We start from the raw sequence: 25,075 nt of genomic DNA, 5'->3' as shown, positions 1-25,075 counted from the left end.
TAGTGAAAGAATAATGTTTTACTTTTAAATATGATTAAATAATGTGAGCTAACTTCCTGCTCAGAGAGGAAATAAGGCACATGATATAGCCCTCCATTCATATTTTATACTTTTTCATGCTAGTATTTATATCAAATTTTGCAATGATATTAAATTAACTGCATAGAATCACTGTAATTATTTATAGGTAGTCATTTAAAACAATCTGGTTGTAGGAGAACTTTCTCCTTTGAACTGCCAGCTCACAAATGATGACACCAAGACTTATTATTTATGAAAGCTTGGCCATCCATTTAGGCTTGTCCCACTAGCTCTTATAACTTAAATTAATTTGCTTTATTAATCTATGTTGTGCTACCTGACTCAGTTACCGCTATTCTGGGCTATATGTCTGACCTCAGTGTCTCCCTGCCTTCTCCCCACCTTGCTTCTTCCCAGAGTCCTCTTTCCTTGGAAATCCCACCCATTCTCTCCTACCTAGCCATTTTCCATTCTCTTTATTTTTATTATTAAAACAACCATAGTGACACATTGTACAAAAAATTGTTGCACAACACCTCTCCTTTTTGTCTAAATAAAAAGGAAAGGCATTTAACTCTAGCACAGTAAAATATGTACAATAAGGATAATTATTAGGTAAAAATTACATCCACAATATCTATTCCATTTTTAATTTGGCAAATTCAAAGAAAGTACTATAGTATATATCCTATCTTAGTGAGTCCAAATTTTTATACCTAAACCACTTTCTATCATAACTTGTATTACCATCCTAAAAATATCTTTTTAGACCTTAAGACATTTTCTTAGGTGAGCTACTTAAGCTTTTTATGTCTCTCAAAATTTATAAACATTACATCTCATTTTTAAGCTTCTTTTTTGAACTTGGTAACAAAGAAAACAGTATAACTAACTATCTAGTCATCAACCCCCAGCAGAGACCCAAGAAGGATAAAATGTTACCTAAGTAAACAGGAAGTGAAAAACAAAAAACTTCCAGAACTATAGAAATGACAGAGAGTTGGCTGTCTAGTCAGTTACCCAAAGTTCCTCTATAACACTGGGGTACCCATCTTTGGCCTACAGAGTGAGAATATGTGACAAACATTTTTGCAAAGCAGGAATTTTGAAGGACTGATCTATCTTGTCTTGGCAAATTTTGGCAGTGGCCTTCTTTTATGTCCTGCTTGTCCAATTTGGACAGCATTCTGTCAGCAGTCAAGGCAAGTACAGTTTCTTGTCCAGTGGTTAACTTTGCCATAATGAAAGCCAACTCCATATGGAGGTTCTTCAATGCCCATCATCCTCTTTGAAGTGAATTGGTGCTGCCAGAACCAGAAGCAGGTGTGTCTTACTGTCATGAAAAGTCTTAAGTTATTAAAACATCTTAAATGCCATAGTATGTAGATCTCTGGAGTTTGAAGACCATCTGTCTTCTAAAATATATTTCTGTTTAGCCTTGAAGGCATAGATAACATATGCACACATTTGACTGCAGTAACTTGAATTTTTTAATTATCTTAAATAGTTTGTAATAATAACTTTGTGAACTAGAAATTTACATTATATTTTAAATTGAGCTGCATAGGTACAATACTTTTAACTAGCCTCAAATATTTTACATTGGTATGGATTTTTGTATATTTATACAAATTTAAGGTTATTTCGCTTCACTTAATTGGTCAAATCTCATCTTTATTAATTTTGTAGAAATCCATAGCTTTTTGTTTCCCGTAGAAACAAAGGTATATTCTTTCTACCACTGCAACATATTTTCTATTTTCCATTTTGAAGTTAATATATTCTTAAAATACAAAGCCTGGTTTAATTTAGTACTTTTTATAATTCAGTGCCTCTCAGCAGCTATTGTTTTTGTACATTAGCATTTTAAAAATTCAAAGTCAACAAAGCACCATACTGGATCCAGACACCCTATATATTTCCCATCTTTATGTGAATCATTTTTTATTTTATATTATTTTACTCTATTTTTAAAGAATTTACTATTATTTTTAAACCATTTTTATGACTATCCATACTCATTTTCTTTTCTTTTTAGCATATACGCACATTTTTAAGCATTCTGCATCTATTAGAAGTGTCTGCTTCCCTAAATTTGCTTTACTAAGTGCCTGCAGCACTCTCTGACCACGTGAGCGAAAGGTTAAACTGGTAGGTGGTGGTTATTAGGCCCTCTGCCTTGTGGCTTTAACATCTATCTTTGTCTCCACCCCACCCCCACAGTTCCCTGAGTACCTAGCCTACTTCAGTGGGAGCCACTTTTATCACCCAATCTCTGGGAAGTTGCTGAGCCCACTTTCTTTTTTTCTTTTTTCTTTTCGAGACAGGGTTTCTCCGTAGCTTTTGGTTCCTGTCCTGGAACTAGCTCTTGTAGACCAGGGCTGGCCTCGAACTCACAGAGATCCGCCTGCCTCTGCCTCCCGAGTGCTGGGATTAAAGGTGTGTGCCACCACCGCCCGGCTGAGCCCACTTTCTGTATTCCTTTTGAGTGAGCAGCAGCTGACTCTTATGAGTGCTCACGGAGAGGCCCAGGTAGTGACTGTGGCAGTGTTGACTGATGTGGCTTCTCTGTCTGACTGATTGTGCCACAAGTTGGAGTACCAAATGTACCAAGGTTTCTTGATGCACTATCTTTAGATCGCCAGCCCCTAAATGACTATATGAAGACTTCTTATTAATTATGAAAGCTTGGCCATTAGCCTAGGCTTGTCCCAGTAGCTCCTGTAACTTAAATTAATCTGCTTTTATTAATCTATGTTGTGTCGCGCGACTCAGTTACCTCTACTCTTTGTCATATGCATGACCTCCTCAGTGTCTCCCTGTTGCTTTTCTTCCTATAGTTCTTTCTCTACCCAAAAATCCCACCTGTTCTTCCTAACTATTGGCCATTCAGCTTTTTATTAAACCAATTACAATGACACATCTTTACAATGTACAAAATGATTACCAAAGAACATCTGTTTTTGCCTGTTATTATCAAAACTAAGGAAGATGAATGGTCTTTACTTTTTGAAAATTGCACCATGGTGTTTAACTTAAAAAGTTGAAGGATATGTGTCTTAGAAAATTGCATGCAACATGAAAGTTGTTATTTAACAATACAGAAATTATGTGAGGATTCAGAATTAATCACATATTTCTATTAAGAGTATAATTTTTTTAATAAATTAAATAAATAACTTATTTTTGTTTATTACTCAAAACTAAAGCCACCATCTTTATTTTGTCCAGTCAATAAGCACTTACTTGAATGTTTAATGGAGTATATTAGTCCATATATATATATTTATAAATTTATATAAATGTAGTTATTTTTGGTTGGGCATGGTAGCACCTGCCTTTAATTCCATCACTTGGGAGGCAGATGTAGGAGGATCTCTGTGACTCTGAAGCCCACCTGGTCTACAAAGTGAGTTCCAGACTAGGCAGGGATGTTAACACAGAAAATCCCTGTCTCGAAAACAACGACAACCTCCACCACCACCACAACAACAAAATTAGGATTGTGATTCCTAACAGTTCATATTACGGTTATATTATAGGGATTCTCTAGGGAAACAGAACTGAGTAGTTAGATGTATTAAAGGAGATAGATTGCCTTACACCACATGGTTTAGGTAACTAAACATAGGAGAAGCTGGGAACTGGTCCATGTCCAGACCATAGCTGACTCAACAGGTCCAATCTTCCCAAAGATCTGGAGTCACGGGTTGTCAGTCCGTCCATGTTGAAGGCTGAAGAAGGTGGGTCCTGATACCAGTGACGGATAAACCGCTGCTGTGGTGGCACCTACAGCAGATAAACTCACCAGCAGGACCGGAAGGCAAGTAAGTGGCGAAAAGCAAAAGCTTTTCCTTGGGACTTGTTTTATAGCTGGGAAGTCGCTGGATGTTACTGCTCACATAAAGGGTAGGTCTTCCCACTTTAGTTCAGAAAGTTTCATACCAATGTGCTCAGATGCTCATTGCATGGTACATTCCAAAGCCAGCCAAGCTGATTTACCAAAAATAACTTTGCCATGATCTAAATCAAAACACTGTTAGAAAATGGGAGCGCAGAGGTTTTTTACCACTTCCTCTGAGTAACATACATAAGGAGGTTACAGCTGGTCCTAAAACCTATAAATTTACTCTTTTTCTAAACTATCTGGCCAACTTTCAAGAAAAGAAGGATTGATTCTCTGCTTTATTAAAGATAAGTATCACTTTTAAGAATTAACTGGAATTAGTAACCAATATTGTTTCTGGTGCAAAGAAGAATTCACCTCTGCTGTGACACAGCATATTAAAGGGTATGAAAAATGCCCAGTTACCTTTGGGCAGAAATACCTTTTTGAGTAAAAGTAATTTTTTCACTCTTTGAAGAGAATGCACAACCATGCCCACCACTAGAGGGCTGGCCAAGCATGTGATTCCTTTTAGTATTCTAGGGGTCCTTCCTGCCCTCTCACCGGGGGCTTTAGTGATTTTTTTTAAATTTATTTATTTTTCCATTCAAAAATTTACACTTCCTCCCCTCTCCCCATTACCCTCCTGCCTCCCCACTCACCTTCCTCCCTTCCCCTCTCTCCCTAGGAGAGGGCAGGGAACCCTGCCCTGTGGGAAGTCCAAGGGCCTCCCCCCTATATCCAGGCCTAGGGAGCTTTGCATCCAATTAGACTAGGGTCCCAAAAAGCAGGCACACTGACTTCATGGCTATTATATGTTAAACGTGTTATAACTAAATTTGTGTAAAATGAAACAGTTAATGAGTGTAAGCAATTCTACCATCAGGGTAGGTTTTTCCAATTATCATTTGATGAATTTGTCAGACCATCATGGGGAAAGCAGAAGATAATGCAATTGAAGTGACATCTGGTGGGAAACATTGGAGAACTTTAGTGTACTTGTGCACACAAGTAGCCCGCAGAAGACTAGAAGAGATTCTTTTGAAGAGAAACTATAGCAAAGGAAAAAATAAATCAGTAACAACACATTCAGTATCCTCTTCTTGGGTGGATAGCAAATGCTTGGTAATGGGAAGCCAGGAGCTGAGAATGTGATAAATAATAATTATTATGGATATGACCTTTAGAGGATGCTTAATACATTCCAGGACTTTACAACTGTGCAATTTATTACATCACAACAACTTTTTGATAAAGCAGATAGTTTCTTCAAAAGAATTGATATTTGGAATTTACTGGCATTAAAAATCCTGAAAAAGCAAGTCACAAAGGCGGCTGATAGGTAATGAGATCAGTGTATTTGACATCTAATAGGAAATTAAATACCATTTGATAACAACTGATTGTTGGGGAGAGGAAGTGGGGATAAACATCTGTGAAACTGAGTTGAGTTCCTGGAGAAACCTGTGTTTCCAATGGTATCACGTGGCACTGGAAGCACCATGGGTTTTGCTTTGGAAACCAGATAATATTCTTGTGCAGTGGTGTAGCATAGATGATACAGCTGGAGCAAGAGTAGCGGGGAGGAAGTGGTCTCATCCTTGAGATGTCAGAGCAAGAGATGTGTGGAATTCTTGGTCTCAAAGGCCAGACAATGAATGCTACCCAGTGCCCTTTCCTTTCTATCAAGGGTCTTTTCAGTGACTCTAGTAACTGGAAAATCTCTCCCAGAACCTTTAAGCCGTGAAGTCCCTTGTTTTATGACCCCTTTGCAGATCTGTTCGCCCCACAGTCTTCCCTCTACAATTCGAAGCTTTGTACACAACGAGCTCTCAACTGGGGTGGCATTTACAGGCCATTCTTACTTATCTGACTTTTCTGTTATGCACTGACTCACTCAATCCCAGAATGTGGCTTAGATTTTCCTGTGGCACAGAGCGGATTGTGTCTATGAACTGGGTCACAAACTCAGGACCTGTGAGGTAGTTACCAGTTTTTGAGGAGTGACTGAACAAAGACCATATCAACTATATCAATATTAGTGCTAGTTGTTGAGAGTTTCCTCTGAGTGAGCATTTTGGTAGGTGCTGTACCTATGTAAGTCTGGTTGTGTAGGTGTAATCTTAACTCTGTTCGTGTTTTCATTCTAAAAGACACGAGTGTCATTGAAATTGTAGAGTGAATGTAGAAAATGAATGTATGATGTTAATTCCATTGTCTTTATTCATTCATTTGTTTGTTTGTTTAATGTGTATGGAAACTTTTCTACATATATGCCTGTATACCATATGCACACAGTGCCTTTAGAGACCAGAAAAGTGTTTCAGAATCTCAGGAATTAGGGTTACAGTCAGTTGTAAGTCACCATGTGAGTGCTGGGGATTGAACCCCAGTCCTGTAGTAGAGCAACAAGTGAACTTAACTACTAAGCTATCTCTCCAATCTCATTTATTAAGGTTAGTATTAAAACAAAGGAATAAATTCAAATATGCTGCTGTTCAAGGCACTCAGAATGTATATTCCCATTTCCTGGTATTTTACCATGATGGTAGTAATGGCAAAGGCATTTGCAGGAAGGAGGAAGGCTTTATAATGATATATGTGAGTTAAAGTTTACTAATGCTCTCACAACAGTAACAGGGACACACCAACACATAGCCAGAGAAAAGAGAAAGAGGGAAGAAAATTATACCATGCTTTTAGAAACTTGAGTTTGGTAGGTAGGAGTTATACACTGATGAGAAAGAGAAGGGAATTTAGAGAGAAACATCCAGAGTTAGTGGTTACCTGGCAGGGTCCAGTCCTCAACAAAGTTGTAGACTACTCCAGACCATACTCACTTCCACACACTAAAGCGCCACACCCTTCTCACAGCACTGGATTTTACCCTGTTGGATTATCTGGACCACGTTCGATGATATCACTTGCCTTAACAGACCTCATCTGTTTTTCACATCTCTTCCGTGCTTTACTCCATTCTAAGAAACATTCAAGGAGAAGTTGTCTATTCTAATTCTCTCTGTTTTCATTTTCTCTTGAATCTACTCTCCGAGTTTTCTTTCCCTATCCCACCAGAGTCTTCTCAAGACCGTCTGACTCAATGACCACCATTCCGACAGTCATTTCTCAGTCTTCTGATTGCCTGATCTGTATAATCAGAATTACCATTAATTAGTTTATCTAATCTGAAGTCCTGTTCTTAAACACTGAAACACCCATTTTCTCTCTCATTCAGCCTTTGTTATTCCCTGTCTCAAAAGAGGCTCTTCTTTAGTTTTTCAGTCTTTTGATTTGAATTTTCCTGAATCTCAATCTTGGCAACAGTCCTCTTCTCTACACTCACTTCCTATAATTCCAATATAATTTTGTGTTTTAAATGACACAGATTCTATAACTCAAAGCTCCATCTTACATCTCCCCTTTAAACTTAAGACTTACATGTCCGGATATCAGCGTGGTGCTTCCAATTGTACGTTAGCTGGGCGTCTCACATTTCGCATCTCAGCAGACCCCTGACCCCATTCCCCAGGATTCCTAGTCCTCTTCACATGCCACTGTAATGTCAGTGAAAACTCTCATCTTCTCAGTTGATCTTAGCAAAATACCAAACGCACTCTTTCTTCCTCAGGTCCAATCTCCATCAGTAAATTTTATCAACCATATACATCTCCATTTTGTTTTTCAGTTTCCACCAATACCTCATCAACTTTTGGATGTCTTTAAGGCTCTTTCTCCAGTCTACTTACATCTGACCTAAAATCGTGGAATTGCTTTCTACAACAATGAGAATCTTTCAGTACATTCAGCTCATGCCTTTCCCCACTGTGCCCACCAAAGTCAAAAGTCTGGTCTCTCATCCTTGAAGTCTTTTCTGCTCCCAAACTTCTCCAGGCTCGTGAGCTCTACTTTCCATTTCCTTTGCTGTGCTTCAGCATTGCTGGCTTTTGCCATCTGCTTCTCACCAAATGGTTACTGAATTATACTTACCATTTCCTCTCCCTAGAATATAGATGGTCAGGGCAAGATTTCCTTCCCCATTTCCTCCTTGTTTCTATTTAAATGCCACTTTGTTGAGAAGCATTTATGTCCTTCCTAGATCTGTGTATTTGAGAAACTCTCTAAGGGACTGGACTGTGGTGACTTCTGGCTTACTGGCTTAGGTCCCAGGTCTCAGAAGCTGGTCCGGTGCCTATGTTGACTTCAGTGTCTTTCCCGACTCCAGATAATGTCTTTGACTAGTTGCCAGCCTTCAATTTGATCCAACATGACTTATATCAAAATTCAACCATCTGGAATAGTCTCTTACATGCACTGCTCAGTTCTCTGGCCTGTTTCCTTGGGTTGTTCTGGCGCTTACTGTCCTGTTGATGATGAAAGAGAAGTCTGTTGAAGTTGTAGGACAGACATAGAAACTGCTGTCCTGGCTGAACATGCTTTACTTCCTAACATCTTTGGACAGACTCTATTTGCCTAGAATTTCCTTGGTAATTCAAATAAATTATGCTGTGCCCAACAAATAAATTCTTTGGCAAAATTCAAAGAATTTCTTCTAAGTATGACTGAAAATCTATCATGCCAGAAGTGAGATACAGAGAGAAGACTGATGTCAAGGAGAAGAGAATTACATCAGTTTCAATAGACACCAAGTAAATGCATTCTGATTTCTATTGGTATTTCCACATTATATAGACTTATACATAGCACAGAAAGACGTATATGTGGGACCCTTACCCCTTATTCTCAAAAGGGGCAAGAAGAAATTTCCTAGCAGAATAATTCACAGCATTTCTTCTTTTAATGCTAATCAAAACCTTCAGCCTTGCTGGTCTTGAGACCGTGGGCTTTTCTTAGGAGTCTGCTTGCTTCCAGACCTCTATTTCTGATCAAAACTCAAAAGCATGACGTTTCTCTTCCATATCTATATTCCTCACAGCTTGCTTGCTCTGTGCTTTTGCTCGAAAACTTTAATAATTGGCCATTAAGCTTTGAGTCTCTTTTTAAATTCTTTTATCAAGGAGACAAAGAATGTGTGGAAGATAACCCCAGTTCCTTGGTAACAGGTCTTGCATAGTTTTCAAGACACAAAGAACCTAATGTCTCATCTGACATCCTAAAACCCCCTTTGGTAACAATGTGAGAAGCCAGAATTGCAACACAGTTAACATTTGCTATGAAGGTTGCTGATGCAGTTCCTTTCTTAGACACACATTTTATTTCTAACAGCAATGGCCCAGGCTTGGGTATAAATGACCTTGGGTATGGCCTTAATCCTTTCCCCAGAAATACTCTGGGAATCCTCAGACAAGATTGCTAACTCTTAGAGTAAGATCTCCTACCTTTTAGCAGTCTTGTGATCTCAACTTTGACCTTATAAATTATAATCCTGTCAGGTGCCCCTCTAGGTTCCTGAACGACCCTTAGAAGAGAATAGCTTCAACCCATCAATATTTTATACATAGCTTTTCTAAAGAAAATGAAATGTCGGACTCTCAGAGAAGCTCACGCCCACTCTCAGCCCTTGTACTTAACTCACACACTTAAAATCTGTATTAAAAATGTATTCCCATAAACCCTAACAGTTTTAACTGTTTTTTGTTTTCACACTGGGATGCCTTGAAATTCTTTCTGCAGCAAAGCTGCGGATCCCAGTTTGTACTGAGTTGCAGCGGTTCCTAAAAGACTAGGGGAACTCCTCCAGCTGCTGGAGGGACAGAGCAGCACTGTGCTTCCTGCCTCTGCCAGTCTAGACATCAAGAACAAAAACAGCAGCAGCTCCTAGGAATGCATTATTCATATCTGGAGGTTTGCAAAGGCCAGAAGTGAGCTGAGGCACTGAAGGCATCCCTTGCTGTCGGAAAGGTTCACAGACACTGGAAAGATGCATTTAATTACTGACAGTTATTTTTTAAGTGACCTCAGGTAGCTATTTTTTTTTTGAAAGTATCATATTGCTAAGACTCATTGCTAGAACTGGGAAGTTATATTTTTCCCTGCCTTTCAACCCGACTGTTGTTGGCCTGATCAGACTCGACGAAGCCAGGTAATTCCTGGAGTAGCTGGGTAATAAATCCAGCAGCCAACCCAATTTTTTCAGTGTTCTGTTGATGATTCCTATTTGCCAGGGACAATAATGGCTAGCCAAACTCCCTAACAATCTGCCTCCTTTTAGCAAGCACTTTTAGACTGGCTGGCTAGCAGCCTGACTCCCTGATAACATTGAGTTCTCTTGTTCTAAAAAAGGAAAATATTGATAGCTGGTTCACAGGTTTTGATTCAGGAAGTTTCGTAGTCATGGTGGTTGTGCTTTTAAATTTATGCGAGCACTGGAGGTATCTAATTAAAAACTGCTGCTTGTGAAGTTCCCAAAATGAAACATGTATTTTATGGCATTCGTTACCAGGGACATACCACTTGTATATCTGCACTTCTCTTGCTCAGAGGAAAGCCTCATCAGGTAAGATTGTGACAGAGATAAGAAAATCCTTATGTGAATTTATAATATTTTGGTAGTTTTCATTTCAGATGATATTTTCTTCTAATAATTATGAAAAATATAAGGAAACACATAGAGCTTTAGGGAAGATTATTTTCATTAAAGTTATGTTTTGTTATTTGAAATAGTGTATTAGGTAGCTCTAAAATTAAGGTTGGACCCCTCTTTCATAGTTAGCTTTGGACTCTGACTCCTAAGTCTCTTGTAACACACCAAATTTAAGTATGAGGCAGTACCATAGTCCTTCAGGACCTGTAGCAGGACTTTGTTGACATATAAAAGGAAAACGAGCTCCTCCTGGTAAACTAAAGCTTTGTTTGTTTGCTGTTTTGTTTGTTTGTTTGTTTGTTTCGGGGGGATTCACAGAATTTGGGGGGTGGATCTAGGAAGACTGGGAAGTGAATATTAGTGTTCATTATGCAAAACTCCCAAATAACCATAAAAATATTATGTTGGGGAAAAACAATGTATGTCACCAGCCCCAACTTTTAATATTCTTTTAAATGGACTATTTTACATGAGTTTTGGTCAAAAGAACAGGAGCTGTCATGCAGCTGGCCCTGGAGAGAATACAAGGCAGTTCAAACTATCCAAACAGGTCACAGATTGCCATGCACTTAGCAGAGGGTTTCTGGCAAACAAAGAAACAAACAATGAAGACGTATTGTCAGTGGTCACGAAGTGCACACCAGAGACACAGTTATACATTGCTGCCCAAAGCAGCCTCAAGAACGAAGTCAAGAATCCCAGATTTGCTAGCGTGGAGCTGGTTAGGGTAAAACCTTGAGTCACAAAATGTTGCAAAAGAAGTTAAAAGTGACATTCTCAGATAAAGGAATGTCTGTGTCTGGAAAAGGAGTAAAATCCTGTGTGTTTAGGTCTTAAGCACAGTTCTTTGCTGTTTCAACTTTCTCATTTGAAAACATGTCCATATAAAGGAAATATTATCTCTATGAAGGCAATGTCACTAGAATTTTGTTAACTCTGCAGAATTCTTACCTCTCAGGTGGTGAGAAACTTCAGCCAGATGCAGGAGTGAAGAACTCTTCTCCCGCATCTTCTCTCTTTTCTACTTTTATATCCTGGCTCAGTACTGCCCTCCCTTAAGAGTTAACCCAATTGGTTGCCAATCACGTAGATGGGAAAACTGACCCTTAAGAGAGTAATGTGCTCCAGAAACTTTAAGACTAGTGTAACATCTACATCAGCAATTAGGCTGGCACAGTGGTTCCTTTGGTTCCTCTCCACTCTCCCTCTGGGAGAGAGCTTATCTCTGTTCCTCCATTGTCCAACAGGAGAGTGTTTTCCTCTGCAGTGACCCCTTCCTCTGCATTCCCATTCTCATAATTGAGTGTTTTAGATGATCTCTAATAAATTCTGTCTGTTGTGGGACTCTTTCCTCCACTATGTTATGGCTTCTGCTATTTTGAACTCACAGTAGCTGTGGTAACCGACAGGAGAGCTTCGCAAGATTGGGCCCATTAATACTCCATGGTGAAGGAGGGAGGGACTCCTAAGGATATATGGATGGCTAAGAATTGGTAAGTGTCTCTTGCTGTTGCTACAATAGAATACCTGGATAGGATAAGAACAACTTAAAGGAGAAAGGCTTTCAGTTTAAGATACAGTTCATCACGTACTGTAGACAAAACAGCAGGAGCTTGAGGAGCTGGTCCTTGGGTCTGGGGTCAGGAAGAAGAGTGCAATGTTGGTGTCCAGCTAGTTTTCACATTTTTACACAGTCAAGGACCCAAACCTAGGGAATCGTACCGCCTGCTCTTACAATGGATCTTTCCACTTCAATTGGCCTAATTAACATAATTTTTCAAAAGGACAGCCAGAGGACAAATGGTAACTCGCTGGAATGTCTGGGAGTTTATGTCCTAGAGGGTTCCAGATCCTGTCAGATTGACAATACTAATCATCATGTTGAGAGAATATTTCTTCTTCCATAGTTCAGTCACCCATTCCTTTCTCATGCTCCTCTAAGTAGCTCTTTATCCATGCTCTTGGGAATAACCACAATAAAACTTACTGAATCACCGAGCTACAATTTGACGGAGCAGTTCCTTTGTTTCTGTCTTTGGTGTCTTGTTGTTTTATATAGTCCAGGAGATGATCTATGATAACCACACTTAGTTTGTAATGAGTGAGCTTATTAAGTAAATAGTAAGCCAAAGAAAAATAATAAACAGCAAACAATGGAGAGGATGGATGGATGGATGGATGAATAGATAGAGAGTAAATGTCTATCAAATTGGGTTCTCAAAGCAGCCACAAAAATTAATGAGGGGGAAGTCTCTCTAAGTCAGCCAGCTAGAGTCCTGGGAAAATCAGAATATTCGATTTTGTGAGGCTTTCAAGTAAAAGAACACAGAGAGATGACATCCTCAAATTGAATACTTACAACTCAACAGAAATCAATTTGGGAACTTCAGGCAGTCAGATGGAATTCTTGATTGAGCTTTCTGTTGGCAGCTGAGCTTCCCGTGGTTGAACTGGCTTCCCTTTCCACAACAGGCAGTTTATATCACGGAATGGACAACAGTAACCTTTTTTTTTATTTTTTAATTCTTTGTGGGCCTACCACTCAGCTTTCAAGTAAATACACGGCACACTGAGTCTCTTATTATTGCTTATAAATGCTCAGCCTTAGCTTGGCTTGTTTCTAACTGAAATTATCCTGTTTCTCTTTTAACTACATTTTTGCCTCTGGGCTTTTTACCTTTCTATACTCTATATATCTTTCTTTCTTCCTTACTCCATGGCTGGCTGGGTGGCTGGGTAGGTGGCTGGGTGGCTTGCACATCGTGTCCTTCTCTCCTCTTTTTCTCATTCCTCCCCTTTTCTTTTCCTGAGCCTAGGTTTCTACTCCTATTTATTCTCTCTGCCCACCAGCTCCACCTAGTTCTCTCTCCTGCCTTGCTATGAAACGTTCAACTCTTTATTATGCCAATCAGGTGTTTTAGACAGGCACAGCTTTATAGAGTTAAACAAATGCAACGGGAAAGAATGCAGCACATCTTTGAATCATTAAACTAATGTCTCACAACTAACTTCTGTTGGAAAAGACTGTTCACCCTGTAAGTGTTCTCAAGGACAGAGTGTTTTATTCTTGAGCTGGTTTATTGTTCTCTTCCCTCCCTGTCATAGGGTCAGTGGGGCTAGGTCCCCATAACCCCAGGAAAGGGCCTAAAGGACACTTGGAGGTAGACATGCTTGGGTCTTAAATGGGAGAGGCAACCCCTTCTGTAGGTAGTTTCTCTGTGAGATCAAGCAACACAAGATAATTTACCCATATATTATCTACTCCACCTGTCTGTGATGAGTAGAGGTTTGCTACTGTATCCTCAAGAAAGAAAAAAAAAACCCACAATGCTGCCTTCTGCACTCTGTTCTGAATCAGGTCTGAACTCATTTGACAGAGAACAAAGACCTGAGCACCAAGGAAGTCCAGACTGAGATCCTGGTCTGATATGAATCTTAACAACTGCAAGAAATATTGGTGAGGACATAGAGTATAATTTAGTTTTCATTCCCAGTTTTATTCACACTCTTTTATTCTTGGGGATTATGTATGGTTAATAATATTCAAAGTAATCTTATATACCCTACATAGTTTAAATACTATCATATATCAATGTTATTTTAGAACTATAAGTAAAAATAATAATACCATAATAAATAATTCAATAATCAATGAAACTGTGTATTTAGGCATAATAATAGTTTAAAATCTGTTCTCCTAGAAATGTTGTTTAGAGAAGGCAAAACATACATAAAAACATGAAATGATCAAAGTGCTTTGGGCAGGCATGTTAGAAAGGAGCTCCAATTTATATGTAATAAATGAATTTAATATTAAATCCCACTAGTCAACGGCTTGGTGGAAAAATGAGTATAGCATTTGTATATATAGCCTTAAGGATCAATGAGTTTCTATCTTTACAATGATTATCAATCAGGCTTTACAGTGGAGTCATGGTGCATTTGGTTTCTGCAATTGATTTGTGCAGTGCAATTCAACGATCAATCCCCTTTGCAGCTTTATCTTAAGAGGAATTATTCTTTCCTTGAGGGAATTATGTTAAAATTCAACAACCAAACGGATTCGGTGGTGAGATTATTAGGATTGTCATCTATAGCTGACACAGTAACCTGCTACCTTACAATTAATAAAATTTCCTTCACCTTAGTGTTCCAGTTTAATTTCCATTGCTGTGATAAACGCCACAGCCCTGAAAACACATCCAGGTAACATTATATAGACTGAGCAGGTTTTAAGACCTAAATAAAACCTTTGTGTGTGTGTGTGTGTGTGTGTGTGTGTGTGTAATAATCAATGAAAAAGGAGGCTATGGATTTGAAAGAACAAGGAGGAGTATCTGGGAGGGTTTAGAGGGAAGAAAAGGAAGGGTAAAATGTTGTATTATAATCTCAAAAATAAAAGAAAAAAGTCCAAAAAAGAATAAAATGTGGATACTCAAACTAATAGCTGATAACTACAAACATCATTTTGAATGACAGATGTGAAGCATAAGTAGAATATTGTGAACAATTTCCCAAGGTTCAAAAAGAGATCAAAAAACACATCTCTGGTTGTAGAAGTCAGAATAGTGAAAACCTGTGGAGAAGGAGGCATCATCAGTGGGCTTTGAGAACTTTTGAGACGGTCTACTTCTTGTTCTCAATGGTTTCATGGTTGTATTTACAAAGTTATAATTCATTGAGGCACATGTTTAAGATCTATTGCTAATGTGCTGGAACCCTAGTGCAGCCAGAGACTCTCTGGATCTATCCCTTTGGTTTGGGACATTGGCTGAATGGAGGACAAAGTAGAACCTGTTTCTCTGGTACGTTCCAGTGTGATCGTCTTATTGGTGTCCTAAAGCCAATAACTGAATCACCTCCAACTGCAGTCCACATGAGGAGAAAGAAAATTCACTCAGAAGACAACTTGTAGGAGTTTGTTTTCTTCTCCTAGCATCTAGATCCCAAGGTGATCTCAGGTCATCGGTTGTCGGTAAGCATCTTTACCACGGACACATCCCACAAGCGTAGTCTTTTTCAACGGAATATATTAATTTTGAAGACGTATAAAATAACTAGAATTTAAGAAACATAATTTTTTTTAAAAAAAACTGCATTTAAATGATTCCTAATACTGAAGACAATTTCTAGTGATAACTAAAGTGAACAACAGGTTTTTTTTCCCTATAATTTTATCAGGTATGATAGATACATCTGCTTCAATCACCCATTTCCTTTTGATATCAGGATAAATAAAACTTAGAATGATGTTTAAGGGTGACAGAAAACACCAGGCCCAAATATGCTATTTTGGCATGGGAAGGATATTGAGTTAACAGCACACAGAAAAGAACAGCAGGCAAGACAAAGGCATTGTGACCTCCAGGGCTTTCTGAACGCAGAAGATAAAAAGCCTTATGTTGGAGGCTGTTTCATTACTGGAGGAAAGTTGCGTCGTTAAAACCAGGGAATGTGGGATGGGGGAGGCTGAGAAAAATCAGCATAAACATGCCTTATAAAACTAATCTCAAAACACCACACACATTCACATGTGCGTGTGCGCACGCACACACACAACTGAACTCTAGCACCACATGACACCTGATAGTCATCTGTAACTTCATTTCCAAGTGATCAGATACCCTCTTCTAGTATATTAGGCTTTCATGAAGTACGAATATATATATATATATAATATGTACTTCACACACACACATACACACACACACACACACACACATATATATATATGTATATATATATATATATATATTCTGGAAAAACATGTACATAAAATTAAAATAAATAAATCTTTTAAAAATCCTCATCTCACCTTTCTAGTTGCTGTTACCCCAGTAACTCTCCTAATTTAAGTCTCTTTCTCTTGTCATAGTTTGACATAGCTCTCGATCTGTTTCTTCTAATGTCTTTTGTTAGTTTTGTCATCAGTTCAAGAAAAAAACTCTAAGGATGCAGAGGTAAATTGTGTCTTCTTTACACAATTTCCCCTGTATGATATCTGTATTTGAAAACAAAAACCTACCCCCCCCCAAAAAAAAAAACAGACGAACACAAAATCTAAGATGGTGGCGTTTATTATGATTTCGAGGAAACCTAAATAACTCCAGCTAAGAAACTAAAGAATTTTTTCTTCCTCAAAGCTACTAGCTGTAGAATATTCCTTTATATTCTGTGATTATATGTCACAGTGATTGGTTTAATTAAAAAATGTTAATTGGCAAGTAGCTTGGCAGGAATTTTGGAGCAGAGAGAATTCTGGGAAGAAGAAGGTGAAGTCTGGGGCCTCTACCCAGGCAGAAAGAGGCTGCAAGAGAAGTACACAGATGAGGTAAACGAGCCTCAGGGCAGCACATAAACAAATGAAAATGGGTTCATTTAAGTTATAGGAGCTCATTGAAACCAGGCCTGGGCTATTGGATGAGCTTTCGTGATTGATAATGGCTCTCTGTGTGATTATTTGGGAGCTGGAATTCCCGGCAACAGACTGCCTACAACTAGCTACCGGCTATGGCAATATGTTCCTCCCTTCACGGGATGCCCTTGAAAATGGAACTCTAAAAAAGCCTTAGCAGAAGCAAGAAAGGTCCCCGCTACAGGCTGTGATCTCAGGCATCTCTGACTCCTCCCGTTCTGAATAATGCATCATGGCAGGATTTTAGTAGTTCATCCTGTTGCCAGAGTGCCTGCCCATGCGCAGTTCTCTCCCCAGTTTCCCATGCTGAGACGCTTCCCCAATACCCAAACTACATACTCTTAAGCAGTCCCTGCCAAGTGTCTCATCTGCTAGCCTAAATGTTAAGCTGTAATTCCCGCCACCCATAATCTCTAGAGTGGTCCTTTGTGAGGGACTAGTAGTTTTCCATCTTCAACAGGCATAATCTGTCAAGAAATACTTTTTCACTTGATTAAGTTTTTTTAAATCTTTTAAGTGATCCTGAGCCCATTATTGTTGTCAAATTGAGGACTGGTCTGACATGGGGTAGAGAAGGAAAAAACTGACCAGAGTTTTATGTACGGCACCAGCCTCAAACTCGCTGCCAAGTTCGTACTGTTAGAGGTTCCATTTTACAACTCACCAGTGAGTCAGTGTCAAGAGCTCTAGGGTCATGGAAAGTTAAATCTGGAAAGACTCAGGTCAGCTGTGCAGTCCACTCCATCACCCAAAGTGAGGGATTCTTAGTCTTGGATACATTCTCAAGATAATCATGAAAGGGTAAAGACAAGATTGTGGTGGACCAACTCTGGTTCTCTGTCCCTCCCATCAATAAATGCTGCTGTTGTTCATCAAAATAACATCACAAGGTGGGTGATGAGTACTAACGTCCCTTAGAATAAATTGTAATGTAAATCCAAACTTGAATACCGTGTCTGGATTGCTATTGCATTATTGTTGTTATAGAAACCAAGGTTTAAAATAAATTCTCATCTATCTTTAAATTTTTTGATAGAATTCTTTATGTCTTATTATGTTTTGCAAAAGGGGAAGAAGACACTTTTTGGCTTTTTTTTGTAGAGTAATGTGTAACAAAAAATCTCATACATTTGAATAATGGAAAGCACAAAATGCAAATTACTGCAGGTCTCATTATAATGGCACTAAAGAATCACCTCATTAGTGGTGATTATCTGGGTATTAATAGAAGTTCCTGACCCATGGGTTTTTTTTGCAAGTGTTCAGTATGATTTGTAGCATCGTGCTGCGGTAGAGAAGGATACATTTAAAAATATTCATCTTAGTACTGACGGAGAAGGCTGCATGAAGATTTATGACATATTGAATGATGGAAATATGTAATTTATTGATTGCCAGAAATCTTATTTCCAGGATTCACTGCACCTTTCCTTCTGGAGTCATCGATTTCTACTGCAATTAAGTGTGTGTGTGTGTGTGTGCACGCAGTTTTTAATTTTTTTTATACTGTGTATTATTGTTCAGTGAAGTGGGTTGCATCCTGAAGGCGAATACTAACCTTAGAGGAACCACTGGCTTTTAGTGCTGACAGAATCTACATGGCCAAAGGCAGCCGTAATGGTATTATAAAAGAGTGTTCCCATACCTGATTTTTTTTATTTGATCAAATATTGAAATTTTAATTTTCTTTACCTCTCATTTTCCATTGTTCTTACCCTTGATTGCAGCTAAAAGGTTGGGAAGTGATAACTATTTTGTTTTTTTTTTTAAACCCTCACTTATGCAGTTCCTCCCCTTATTAAGAAAACTTATTGTACCGTCGGAATGGCACACACTGCTTCTTCAAAGTGACATCTTTCAGATACTTGGTGGCTTTTCGGATATGCATACCCTTGATGGCCTGGGCCGTTTCACGGGTGTTCTTAAAGTGAACCCGAAGGTTTGATCCTCTCGATTTGCATGATTTTGTAGGGTTTTCTGGGTCAAGAGAGTAGCGAACCATCTTCACGGGTCACCTCTGGCCGCTTACAGGAAGATGTCACTTTGAAGAAGCAGTGTGTGCCATTCCGACGGTACAATGGTGGAGTCGGTAGGTGCGCCCAGGCCAAACAGTGGGGCTGGACACAGGGTCGGTGGCCCAAAAAGAGTGCAGAATTTTTGCTGCACGTGCTGAAAAATGCAAAGAGCAAAGCTGAACTGAAGGGTTTAGATGTGGACTCTCTGGTCATTGAGCACATCCAGGTGAACAAAGCACCTAAGATGCGCCTTACAGAGCTCATGGCCGGATTAACCCATACATGAGCTCCCCCTGCCACATCGAGATGATCCTCACTGAAAAGGAACAGATTGTTCCAAAGCCAGAAGAGGAGGTTGCACAGAAGAAAAAGATATCCCAGAAGAAACTGAAGAAACAAAAACTTATGGCACGGGAATAAATTCAACATGAAATAAATGCAGATAAAAGTAAAAAAAAAAAAAAAAAAGAAAACTTATTGTAGCAGACAAATCATTGTAGAAAACCATAACCAATCAAAATGCAGAGTTGTGCAGCCCAGTCTCAATGGATCCATATACAACGCAATTCCATCATCTACACCTAGGCCCAAGAATGCAGAAGAGGACGAGGAAAGACTGTAAGAGTCAGAGGATCAGGGAGTTTACCGTGAGACAGTGTCTTCTAGGGATGTCAGAAGCTACACCCACCCAGTCTCACCAACACGACTCTCCAAGCATGAGTTGGTCAAGAACAACAACACTACATAGTGTTCTATACGACAGTGCTACATATACTAACAGCAATGCATAAGCTAAGACAAATAGAGGCCTTAATCTTGCACCCAGAACGACAGGCAGCTTAAGGAATGTTGAGAGAGGGAGAAGCAATCTTCCCCAGGGGGAGAGCACATCAAATGGTTATCCAGAGCCAAGTGGTCACCCCTGAAATGATACATACAAGAGACATCATACCGTCTGAACACTTTGTACTCATATATTTAGGAAAGTATGTGTCTATATGTGTGTGCATGCAATGATAATGAAAAAAGTGGTCATGAATTTGAAAGAGAATAAGGAGAGGTGTATGGGAGGCTTTTGGAGGAGAGAAAAAAATGGGAGAATGTTGTAATTATATTATAATCTCAACAAATAAGAAAAATAAAAGAACCCGCACTTCAGTAACCCAAACTTTTGATTATTGCCTTGTTAGAAATAATTTGGAGAAGAACCAACATTTTCTGTACTAAATGTATTTCCCTTTTGGGCAAGCATTCATTTTCTTAACGTATAATATTCATTTTTAGCTCAATACTTCAAAAAAATAATTTAAAGATACCAAAGGTACTGCTAAGGGGTGTGGCCCCATGGTAGAGAACTGTCCCAGCATGTGTGAGATCTGCAATTCAAATGAAAGGTAAATGTGAACCAGCACTAGAAGCAATTTCCTTGATTGATTTCCTACCTTCTGCTCAGAAAACATGGCCCCTTTGCCTTGCCCAGCAACTGTATATGCTTCTTTGTTACGCTGCTATTTATAGGAAGAGTTTAGCAAGCAATTCCCAAGAAGAAAGAACCCCTAGAGGTTTAGATCTGAGTTGCCACGTTCCTGATGCCTTTTAAACATGCTGTTTGCTAGAAATGAAAGTCACGAATCAAATCCTTATTCTTTGAAAGTTGCTCAAATAAGGGGTGAGTCAAATTGGAGCTTTGGAAAGAAGCCTGGGCTGATGACCTCATACCTATACTGCCGAGCCATCCCAGAATTAGCTGAAATGAGTACTTACTGTGGGGAAAGGATTTGGGAACAAAAGTGTCAGGGAAGTGCTTCAGGGAGAGAGAGAGCTGGCAAAGGCTTTTAGCATCATATAATCAGGATTTCTTAAATATATTTTTATTCAACCAAGTATATCACATAAAATCTAAAATTGTCTTTTTTGTAGAAACAATTCATTATATTTCTGCTTGTACTTCCTTTGGATCTGAGATGACAAGACTATCAAAATTCTCCCAAATGCCTGGCAGCAAATCTCAGAATCAGCCCTTGATGTGGCTTCACTGAAGACGAGGGTAGTATTTTGCCTGCTCCAGAAGTCAAACCAGCTTGGGGATGACCTTGCACCGCAGCAGGCTTTATGTGCCATGGCAGAGTTCTTTCTCTGAGTTTCCCTCTCATATTTTCTGCTTTGCAGTTTCTGGTGATATTTCTTTGGAAAAAAAAATTGGCAAGAATAAAGTTCAACATAAGGCATCTACATGATGAGTGTGTGAGAGTCATTTAGGAATGGACCAACACTCTCTTCTGGAGGAAGACTCCTTCTGTGCTGTTTGTCGACAACATGTCATGAACTGTTTTCCTTCATCCGAAGGGTGATGGAAATATGAACATATTCTGGTAGCATTTCAGAAATGGTTTGCACACACCAAGCTGTTTACATGTTTCGTTTAATCAAGGAAGGAATTACAATGAAAGGGAGAGTTTAAAGCAGAGGAGTCAATATTGGCCAAGGTTTCTCTATGCATTGATATTTCACACACTGCTTGGAAAGCAGCTGGAGAACAAGGGGGCCTGTCTGTTAGGTCCACTTTTAAGTCAGGTTGAATCCCAATCCTTTTGATGAGGACATTTTGTCAGCATTTAAAGATTAAGACGTTTCACACACCAGTAATAAAGACACACGTTGCAAGCTCTGAAGTGGAAAGTTACAGCATCTGATCATTGATTTTCTGCCTCTCCTGGAGACCCAGGGGCGCTGCATTAAAACATTTGCTCTCACAAGGCCCACTCAGATTCTGCAAAGGGTGAGCATCTTTCATTCCAGGCTTTATTTGAATTACCCAGATAGTGTAGATTAAACATGTGCTCCAGTCTTCATCTTGGTATGGCGGGTTGAGTGGAAGCCACACAGGGGGTCAGCATTCTCTGAGGGAAGGGAACAAGCAGGGGAACTCCCTGCATTAAGTGGCTGACATGCTGTGAGTTTCTCGGGCTTCCTCAGTTGTTCTAGCACTCTCTCTCTCTCTCTGTGTGTGTGTGTGTGTGTGTGTGTGTGTTTTCAGAAACACTTTGAATAAACACAAAGAAGTGCTGCAGAAGCGCACAACCCCAAACTCTGCTTAACTCACACGGTTTCTCAGTTCAGTATTATTCTTGGTCATGAGAGCACCCTGGAACACATTTCCTTTGTGGGGCAAACCGATAAGTGGGCACAGAGATTAGGGGAACAGTAGTGCCTGTGCTGTGATCTTAGGTATGTTTCATCAGATTACGATGTCCCTTCGGAGCATAAAAACAGTTCATAGAAAAACTAGAGTTTTGATCCATAGAATTAAAATGTATGTATTTTGTGTGTTGCTAAGAATGCTGCTGTAAATTACAAGTATTTACACTTTAAAATTAAAAGAAATATTTGAAAAGAGAAGCAAAACTTGAATATGACTTAGCATTTCTCTCATTTTACATATGAGGAAAAATGAGTCATCTCTAGAATCCGTTCTTAGCAAAAGAAGTCATAACATATTCATGTCTTAAGACTCAGAACACTTGCTGAAGGAAAACAAACAAACCCAACCTTCTATATCCTCACCCACTCACCCAACCAATAGACCATTCGGTGAGCTAAAGCTAGAAGAGTGGACAAAACATAAAAAGGCTCTTTGGGAAGACCTTAAAATGTGTATTTATGGATGGTGTTAATATTATATAAATGAATTTCACCCCCAAGAGCACAGATTCTTTATTTCTGACAAATAAAAGCAATTGACTTGATTACGTCTCATTGGGTCACAGTAAAGGTTAAATGAGATAAAGCTTGGCTAAAGTCATGTGGGTCTTGTACATTAGAGGTTGAAAGTTTGTGCTCCTTTGAGATCATAGGTTGGGATGCTAATACTGAAATGATGACTTTGGGATATTAGACCTCCGTATCATGAAGGTGGGACTTCCTGGTCGGATTAGTGCTCCTGAAAGGAGAGACACCAGGCAGCTTTCTCTGCACCTTTGAACACACAGAGAAATGGCTGCTACCTACCAAGAGAAGGAAGTATAGAATAAAGTACAAAATTGCTGGCAATGTAGTCTTAATGGATCCTAAAATAATACTTCAATATGCAATTGTGTGAGCTGACTACCTTTCTTGGAGGGCTTCCTTTAGCACCTACCCACAGCTTTGTTCTATTTTTATTGTGCTGTTATCCCAGTCATACTTCCTTACAGATTCTGTGCTAATTTTTACATCAATTTTTATTGGCAACATGTTTGTGTACCATACTTTCTTATGTGTGAGTTTGTGCAAAGAATTTTAACCTATTTGTTTGGAAACAAAAACCCAAAACCAAAATTCAGATCTGTGCTTTTTTGTGGGGGGAGCAATGTGAGGAGCTGCCAACATCTGGATGGGAGTTGATGCTCTGTCACATGCAGGCGCTGGCTGAGGAGATGTTTATTATTTCCATGATTTCAATCTACCCACAAAGCTGATTAAATTTGAATAATTAAAGAATAAATATTGTAAATATTTCATTAACTTCTAGGTATGCAAAGTACAGAAATGCAAAAAGTATGACATACCTATAGTGTAGGTCTGGCAGTAGCAATAAAAATAAATGATTTAAAAGTGCTATTTTATGTAAGAACTGGTGTGCCTACAAATAACTCTCACAGTAGACCATGAAGAATACTGTTTTTACAGCGAACCTAATTATTGCTGAAGTAAGTGCCCCATTTCTTCTGTTCTTCTTTTTGTAGTTACTAACACCTGCTAAGTCCAGCAAAATTCTTGGTGAAGAAAAAGCATTGCAGAATGGGCCCAGCCTGAATTCTCACTTATGGATACCTAGGTAGTAAGACTTTATTAACAATAATCATAACTACAAAGATAAACTTTATTGTAATTTTTATGTGAACAAAACAGAATACTTTAAGGAAACAAATTTAATTTTCATAGCATTACAATCCTTAGTTATACACAGAGGGTGTAAAGGGTATGGAGTTAAGTTCCTCACTCTACTGAGACTGTTCAAAGTATAAATGAGCTTCAAACTGGTCTGCGTATTTATAAACCATATCCACAAAGAGCAATATGACAGGGAGATGGTGGCACATACGTCCAGAGGGTGCACCATCTCTGACGCTGAGAATAATCACTACCAGGCTTGCCCAACCCTCAACTCCAGCCTGCAGCCATTTCAGGGTAGCTATGAATGCAGCCCAACCCAATGTCTTTTTATTTATTTTATTTATTTTTTTTCTCATACAATACATCCTGATCACAGTTTCCACACCCTCCACTCGGTCTCTTTAAAAAAAAAATTACTTTTTTTAAAATAACTATTCCTTATCTCTCCCAAGCACATTTATTCAAAACCCAGTTAGAGGTCCTTTTAATCTGAATTTGTCTTTGTTGCTTATATGTAATCATTTTTCTGACCAGAAGCACCTCTTTTTTAAAAAAAAATAAATAATCATGCTAAGTAGGCATCACTAGGACCAACTCTGCAGCCCTGTCTGTTTGCTTCAACCACTCCAATAGGGTGGAAGCATGTTCACCACCTCTGGGAGCCATGCACAGTGCCCCAGCTCCAGGAATACAGCAGGTCTATGCCACCTTGAAGCAATTTATAGCATGCTGCTCATAGATCCCATTTAAGTGCATGACTTTCTGAAAGAGTCAGAGTTCATTCTGCCAGCATGAACCAGAGAGCTTGATCTTAAAGAAGCAATGCATTTTTTTTTTTTTTTTTTTTTGCCATGAACACTGAGTCAGGAAAACTTTTCTTAAAGGAGCCATGCCTCTACTTGCCGCCAGCAAACAGAGTCTCTGTGAAAAAATGCAGCTACTAAAAAGCTGTGCTTGGCTCCCAATTTTGTGGTTCTAGAAGCCCTCTTTTTTTTAATATTTATTTATTTATTATGTATACAATATTCTGCCTGTGTGTGTGTGTCTGCAGGCCAGAAGAGGGCACCAGACCTCATTCCAGATGGTTGTGAGCCACCATGTGGTTGCTGGGAATTGAACTCAGGACCTTTGGAAGAGCAGGCAATGCTCTTAACCACTGAGCCATCTCTCCAGCCCCTAGAAGCCCTCTTTTTTTTCTTAAGCTTTTTTAGGTCTTATTTGGATCCATGCCCCAGACGGTGGGTCCATTTTGTAGGTGGAGACTGTTTGTACGCTTCCCAATGGCCCAGACGTGAAATAATCATGCAGAAGCTGTATTACTT

At 39.1% G+C, this 25,075-nt stretch overlaps 1 pseudogene; it reads left to right on the top strand.

Annotated features, from left to right (window-relative positions):
- The first annotated feature begins 18,745 nt into the window (after positions 1–18,745).
- On the top strand, positions 18,746–19,332 carry LOC126507335 (60S ribosomal protein L17-like; annotated as a pseudogene).
- Positions 19,333–25,075: the final 5,743 nt, after the last annotated feature.

Source organism: Alexandromys fortis, unplaced genomic scaffold (genome assembly GCF_014885135.2).
Source record: "Alexandromys fortis isolate MF-2015 unplaced genomic scaffold, M_Fortis_MF-2015_v1.1 scaffold_19, whole genome shotgun sequence".
Lineage (NCBI taxonomy): Eukaryota > Metazoa > Chordata > Mammalia > Rodentia > Cricetidae > Alexandromys > Alexandromys fortis.
The sequence above is the reverse complement of the archived record's forward strand: the minus strand, read 5'-3'. Positions and strand labels throughout refer to the sequence as shown.